General features: G+C 44.2%; 1 pseudogene; it reads left to right on the forward strand.

The window, feature by feature from the left end:
* Positions 1-904, forward strand: part of LOC108299566 — a 4,666-nt pseudogene extending 3,762 nt beyond the window's left edge.
* The last annotated feature ends 7,090 nt before the right edge of the window (positions 905-7,994 follow it).

Genomic DNA, 7,994 nt, shown 5'->3' on the forward strand with positions numbered 1-7,994 from the left:
TGGCAGGATGAGGATGACAAGAAGCAGCTGGAGAAGGACTTCAGCAGCATGAAGAAGTACTGCCAAGTCGTCCGAGTCATTGCCCACACCCAGATGCATCCACTTCCTCTGCACCAGAAGAAGGCCCACCTGATGGAGATCCAGATGAACGGAGGCACCGTGGCCAAGAAGCTGGATTGGGCCTGCGAGAGGCTGGAGCAGCAGGTATCTGTGAACCAAGTGTTTGGGCAGGAGGAGGTGATCAATGTCATCAGGGTGACCAAGGGCAAAGGCTACAAAGGGGTCACCAGTCGTTGGCACACCAAGAAGCTGCCCCGCAAAACCCACTGAGGCCTGCATGAGGTGGTCTGTATTGGGGCATGGCATCCTGCCCATGTGGCCTTCTCTGTGGCACGTAATGAGCAGAAAGACTACCATCACTGCACTGAGATCAACAAGAAGATCTGTAAGATCGGCCAGAGCTACCTTATCAAGGACGGCAAACTCATCAAAGAACAACGCCTCTACTGACCATGACCCCTCTGACAAGAGCATCAACCCTCTGGGTGGTTTGTCCACTATGGTGACACTTCATAAAAACTGGTTGGTTTCTAGCCAGCCAATGGCTGATTTGGGGTCACGCAGTCAAACCTAATCCAGTGACTTTGTCATGCTGAAAGGCTGTGTGGTGGGAACCAAGAAGCAAGTGCTCACCCTCTACAACTCCTTGCTGGTGGAGACCAAATGGCGGACTCTGGAGAAGATTTGACCTTAAGTTGATTGACATCACCTCCAATTTGGCCATGGCTGCTTCCAGACCATGGAGGAGAAGAAAGCATTCATGGGACCACTCAAGAAAGACCGAATTGCAAAGGAAGAAGGAGCATAATGCCAGGAAGAGATTTTGCAGCTGGTGGGGTCTCAATAAAAGTTATTTTCCACTGGAAAAAAATAAAAGAAAGAAATAGCCTCGCTGGTCATCAGGAAAATGTAGAGAAAATCAGTGAGACATCACTTTTCATTCCACAGATTGGTAAGTTTTTCCTTTTGATCCACTGTTGACAAAGTTATGGGAAACACTTCTGTAATACAATTGGGAATATCAATTATTACAGCTCCTCTGGAAGGCAAATTGATGATATCTGTTGAAAATTAAAATCTTACGACCTGGCCAGGCGTGGTGGCTCATGCCTGTAATACCAGCACTTTGGGAGGCTGAGGTGGGTAGATCACCCGCGGTCAGGAGTTCGAGACCAGCCTGGCCAACATGGTGAAACTCTGTCTCTACTAAAATTATAAAAATTAGCCAGGCATGGCCAGGCACAGTGGTGCATGCCTGTAATCCCAGCACTTTGGGAGGCCAAGGCGGGTGGGTCACCTGAGGTCAGGAGTTCAAGACTAGCCTGGCCACCATGGTGAAACCCTGTTTCTAAAAAAATAAAAAATTAGCCAGGCATGATGGTGCTTGCCTGTAATCCCAGCTACTTGGGAGGCTGAGGCAGGAAAATTACTTGAACCCAGGAGGCCGAGGTTGCAGTGAGTGGAGATCATGCCATTGTACTCCAGTCTGGGCATCACAGCAAGACTCCATCTAAAAAAAAAAAAAAAATCTTAGAACCCAGTAGTTCCTCCATATCTGGTCTGGGGAAACCCTCGCACATGTGACCAAGGAGTTACATTCAAGGGTGTTCACCGAAGCATTATATGCAATAGGGTAAAATTAGAAATAACCTAAATGTCCATGAGAAAATGAATAGCCACGTTTATAGTTCTCAATTTCTCCGTACCTACTTCAATGCTTTTTTTAAAGCCACACTGCGGACTAGTATGCTATAGTTAAAAGAATGAAGTAGACCAAATTGTCATAACACCCAACAAGTACCCATTGAGTGAAAATGCAAGTTACAGAAAGAAATGTACAGCCCAATGTCATTTGTAGGTTTTTTTAAGCCATTCACACAAAACAATCTGATTCTTATTCATGTGTTTCTATATATGAATGTGAATACACAGGAAAGAAGTGATGGTCAAGGGGACAGTTTAACCATGAAATAGTAATTTTATATAAAAAGAATGCAATAGGCCGGGCGCGGTGGCTCAAGCCCGTAATCCCAGCACTTTGGGAGGCCGAGGCGGGTGGATCACGAGGTCAAGAGATCGAGACCATCCTGGTCAACATGGTGAAACCCCGTCTCTACTAAAAATACAAAAAATTAGCTGGGCATGGTGGTGAGTGCCTGTAATCCCAGCTACTCAGGAGGCTGAGGCAGGAGAATTGCCTGAACCCAGGAGACGGAGGTTGCGGTGAGCCGAGATCGCGCCATTGCACTCCAGCCTGGGTAACAAGAGCGAAACTCCGTCTCGAAAAAAAAAAAAAAAAAAAAGAATGCAATAGCATGTTAATTGCATAATTTTACATTAATACAATTAATGTTTTTGAAATATATGTGCAAGGCCAGGCACAGTGGCTCATGCCTGTGATCCCAGCACTTCAGGAGGCTGAAGTGGGAAGATTGCTTGAGCTCAGGAGTTTGAAGCCATCCTGGACAACATAGTGAGACCCAGTCTCTACATAAAATAAAAAATTAGCCTGGTGTGGTAGCACATACCTGCAGTCCCAGCTACTCAGGAGGCTGAGATAGGAAAAGGATTGCTTTAGCCTGGAAGGTCAGGCTGCAGTGAGTGGTGATGGTGCCACTGCATTCTAGCCTGGGTAGCAGAGCAAGACCCTGTCTCAGAAAACATATATATGTGTGTGTAGGTATATGTGTGTGTAGGTATATGTGTGTGTATGTACACACACATACAAAAGAAAATTTGGAAAACATGCAAAGAACAAAGAAGTAAATAACCTCCAATACCACCTCAATTGCTAACCCTCTGGAGCTCTTCCTTCCAGTGGTTTTTGGAAAGAATCAGGAGTCTGTTCAGGATCACTCAAAACATAACCAATCAGGCTACCAGCTGCCTTTCTGCCTACAGGAGAGTCTGGGACCATCCAATCCAGAGAACTTCTCATCTAAATAGCACGTTGGCTCTACGAAGTCATTTGAATCACCCACCCTTTGTGATTCAAAATACTAAACCAAGTTATGAATTATATATCCCATGACTATGTCAATCCTTTTTTAAAAGCAGTGAATGTCAAAACCTTTCCAAACAAATGCTCCCCTCCCTTTCTTTGTTCAGGCATTTGTTCTGTTTTGCTATGTTCTGCTTTGTTTTCTTGAGATTTTTCATGTCGCTGATTCTTGGTGCCCTAAACCCACTCACAGTCTGCCTCTTAACTAATCCTGTACTGCTTCTCTTCCCACCCCCAAGAAGACTGTGTTTGCAAAGACACACCCAGCTTGCCTGCCCCCACCCCGCCCCACATCTATTCCTCCTGTCTCAGTCTTGCCATTGTGTCCAGGGCAAGCTACAGAACAATGAATTCTTAGCAGATGATGGTGTTGCCCTGTCTCCATGCTCTGCGCCAACCCCAGTTATGCCTGGCATCCGGGAGTCAGCGTTTTGTAGGCTTCTGTGACATTTGAGAGCTCACATCCCACTTCTTTCAGCATTTGGAGCAGGAAGGACAGAAGGCTGCTCTTGTCACCACCAATGAGCTCATCTTTCTCTGAGAGGCAATAAGAAAGCAAAATTTCGCCCCATGAATCAAGAAGCCTAAACTCATGAAAAGGCACACATTCCCCAGCTGCCTGACCCACCGGCTGACCTTTCCATAAAAAGGAAACCTAGACAAGGCCTCCTCCCTAGAAGGAAATAACTGATTAAACAAGGAAAAGATATTTTTTACTAAAACAAACGCTTCACCCCATCGACCTGAATCCTTTGATTTCTGTATACGTTCCAATGTCAGAACATTTTCTTTTCAGTCCTCTTGGGGATGAAGACACACATTTCTGGGAGCCTTTCCCAACTTCAGCACTTGGGGCAGCGCAACCATAAGCAAGTCACTTAACCATTCCAGTTTCTTAATTTAGAAATTTAATCTTAAACTAAAACACTCATTCCTATATTTTTGCATTGTTGAAAGGGTTCGCTCTATAATCCTAGTACAAAATGCCCCTGCAGCATCATTCACTATCTCATAATAGTGGTTGCCCAACTGGTAGATAAATGGCACCATGGAATTCAGATTGACCCTCCTTGGCTGTCTAGGAAGGAAGTAATATAACGTAAGGCCAACAGCACATGTTCCAGAGAGTTAGACTGCCTGGCTTTAAACATTCTCTCCAGCACCTACTGGTGGTGGAACCATGAACGATTTCTCAAGTTCTCCAAATCTTAGGTTCTTCGAATTAAAAGTAGGGAGGTAGAAACAAATAATGCTGGGTAGGGCTTTTGCGGTGAGTAAAGGAAATGATGCACACAAAGCACTTAGTACAGTGATTTTGATAAGATTTTGATTCTAAGATGTTGGCTATTCTTACTTTGGTGGTTACTATGGTAATACTGTGTGAGTACACTGTTGGAGATCAGAATCATTAGTTCCATCCATAGTACGATCACACATTCCCTGGAGCAGTGTCAGGTGTGGAAGACTGTCAAAGCTGGTATAGCCAACTGTGGATTAATAAGGGCTCTTTGAATTACAAGTGTCAGATGTTCAACTCAAAACTAATTTTAATGAAAAAAGAGATTCATTAGCTCTCAGCAGGGTTCAGTCCTTGGCAGGGATGAAGTTTGCCTGGAGCATGACTGGCTTCAAAGACTCAAAGTCATTAGGGCTCTCTAACTCCTTCCCTCAGTCCTACTTCTCTCTGTAGACTGGTCTCCTTCCTTCTTCAACAGATGATCTCTTCTATGGAGCAAGTAACCCCAGAGGAAAGACAGAGCTTCTCTCTTCATACATCTGTGTGTGAAATCCAGGGAAAGATTCCAGGTGGCCCTGTTTGGATCATATGCCCACTCCTGGACCCATCATTGTGGACAAATAGATGGCACATCCTGATTGACCAAGCCTACCTCTATGCCTTTGGCCAGGGTGCTTTTCCTACCATATAGAATAGGGGTTGTTCAGATCCACAGAGGAGACAGGCTGACACTGTTACCAGAAAGGAAGAGAGTGAAGAATATTGATCATATCAACAGATGCCTAGTGTAGACAACATCTAGGGGTCATGTTTCTTTTTCTTCTCCACATTCAAGGTTCAGCTTTATTACTTGACACATTTCCAATGTCTAGAACACTGATTCTTCTAAACTTGACTAATTAAAATTTATTAGTATATAACATCTAATGTAATGCCAATGTGTAATAGTCCCTGAAAAGCATTTCTAAGTTAAGAATGAAAAATAAAGCATATTATAAATCACTAAACTCTGATAGTTTCTATTTGATCTGATCCGCAGTCAACAATCAGCAAGACCAGTCTTTTGAAAGTTCTTCAAACTCTTCTGTTAAATCTTCTGTTGTTTTCTATGATGGGGGAAGGAATGGAAATCCCCACTGTTTTTCTACCTCCATACATGCTTATGATGCTGGAGTTATTTGCACAAATTCTTTAAGGTCATAAGCCTTGCTCTTCAAGATGCATCTCTCAGTAAGGAGGTCACAGGAGATATCTCATGCAGAATGGAGGCCTGGTACTCAGATGCTTATTCTAGGTTCCCGGAACTCCTTGAACAATTTGGTCTTTTGGTAAGTCTTTTCCAGAACTCGTCAGAGTAAAGCACTTCAGCCAGAGCACCAAAGCTGTTACTGTTTTGAGTGCTACGAACCCATTCTGTTGTTAGACAGCAGTTGGCCTGCTATATTTCTGTAGCTTCCATGTCTTTTTCTGTGTCAAGTATCCTATTGTGACCTTCATCTTCAGGTGATAGCATTTCCAACTCTTGCAGGATTCTAGAATGCTCTCCTTTCATTAGAATATACAGTAAACTACCCGCCGTTAATATATGGGCAATCTTGGCATATAACAACAACAAAAAAAATCAAAACAAAATATGGATGCTGAAAACTACTGGGAAGCTCAGCATCCTCCCCATAAGTTCAGTCACTTAAATTTGAATCATCGTTGCTAATAGTTGTCTATGATGCAAATATAACACTGGAATAACATGATTCCTTTGGCCTTCTTGGAACCTCCAGTCACTCCAGACTGAAACCATTGAGTTGTTATCCTCAGTCTTACAGGACAGTGGCAGAGTTCTCCTACCACAGGATCTTTGGAATGGAGAAGTCTCCATATTGCTGGCCATCTGGTCTTCTTTCAGACTCCCCTGACTATAACAAGCCAGCTGGTCAGCTTTCCTCCAGATCTTTTAACTATTTTTAACAGGGCCAGTCTGCCTCTGTTCTCTTTCTAAATTATTGCTTTACAATTATCTTAGCACGTCTCTGATTTCCTTTTATTTTCCTCAATGGGAACATTGAAGTCTTTGGCATCAATGACTACAGGGTTTTCTTTCTCCCTAGGATCGCAGCCATGGTTCTCCCCATCTCCGCAAGGTGTGTGATTCAGCCTTCTGCTCTGCAGTCTTTTGTGAGTCTGTCATGAAATCTATCCTCTGACTCAGGCTCTGCGTTTGCTCTAAGCTAAGAGTCTGCACTGCACCCCTGAGTGCGATAGCCTCTTTGCAACTTTATAATAAATGGTATCTGTTTGTTATAAAGTATGGCACTTCATATCTTTTAGTCCCCCTATGGACTGGTAGCCATTATTCTTAGATCTCCTCTTTTAAGTACTAAAATCACTCATATTTAATAATTACAGAGTAGTCAGGAGTCACAGGAAGTAAAAAGAAAGCTCCTGGGTCCTTTCTCTGCAAATGCCTTATCTATTGATTCAAAATTTCTGGAAGGGATGTCTATTGTCCTAACTAAAATGCTTTCAGGAAAGCTCAGAGATAGAAATTCCAAACTTGAAGGAGCCTGGCCCCAGAGGCATCCTGCTTTATTCTCCATAAGGTGTTGGTCTTGCTGCTGCTTAGCATCCTTTGTTCTTCTTTGTTTTTCCCTTTTTTCTTCACCTAGGAACTGCTTTTCTCCTTTCTTTCTCTTTTTCCTTTTTCTGCCCCTGTTTGTTATGATCATTTTGGGCCTCAAGGAGGTTTAAAGCAAAGAGACTTGCATACCAAATTGAGGTGGACCCTAAATCCAATGACTAGTATCCTAATAAAAAGAGGAGAATTCCTACTAAGGACACTAAAAAAGAAGAAGAGGAGGAGAGAACGCACAGAGACACACCCAGAGGAGGAGGCCACATGGAGATGGAGTGTCTTTCCACCTCATCCTCACCCCACTCTCCCCCCAGAAAAAAAGTCAGCAGTGGTTGGTTGTGGTTCTCGTTGCATAACTCTGTGAATGGTACATTTCATATTTTTTGAGACAGGGTCTCACCCTGTTGTTGCCCAGGCTGGAGTGCAGTGGTGCAACCATGGCTCACTGCAGCCCTGACCTCCCAGCTCTAGCAATCCTCCCACATCATCCCCCCAAGTAGCTAGAACCACAGGTGTGCACCACCACACCAGACAACTTTTTTTTATTTTTTGTAGAGACAGGGTCTCCTTATATTGCTCAGTCTGGTCTTGAACTCCTGTGCTCAAGTGATCCTCCTGCCTTGGCCTCCCAAAGTGCTGGGATTACAATTGTACATTTTAAATGGGTAAATTATGTGATATGTAAATCATATTGAATAAAGCTGTTATTTTTAAAAATTGTGTCCTGACCTGCCAGCGGCCTCGTTTCCTCCCACTTTCAGGGCCAGCTGCAGAGGCCTCTCTACACATTCCTTGTAGCAGTGTTTGTCCTACCCCTGCTTCTCCGGCTTTTCTCCAACATTGATCCCAGCCCTGGAGCCTGCACTCCACTCTACCACTCTGCCAGATCCAGTCAGAGCAGAAGAAAGAGGGGGGAGAAAAAGAGGGAGAGTGGGGAGAGAGAGAGGATAAAATGCTTCAAAGAGGCCGGGCGCGGTGGCTCACGCCTGTAATCCCAGCACTTTGGGAGGCCGAGGCGGGTGGATCACGAGGTCAAGAGATCGAGACCATCCTGGTCAACATGGTGG

This window comes from Cebus imitator, unplaced genomic scaffold (genome assembly GCF_001604975.1).
Source record: "Cebus imitator isolate Cc_AM_T3 unplaced genomic scaffold, Cebus_imitator-1.0 Scaffold23, whole genome shotgun sequence".
Classification (NCBI taxonomy): domain Eukaryota; kingdom Metazoa; phylum Chordata; class Mammalia; order Primates; family Cebidae; genus Cebus; species Cebus imitator.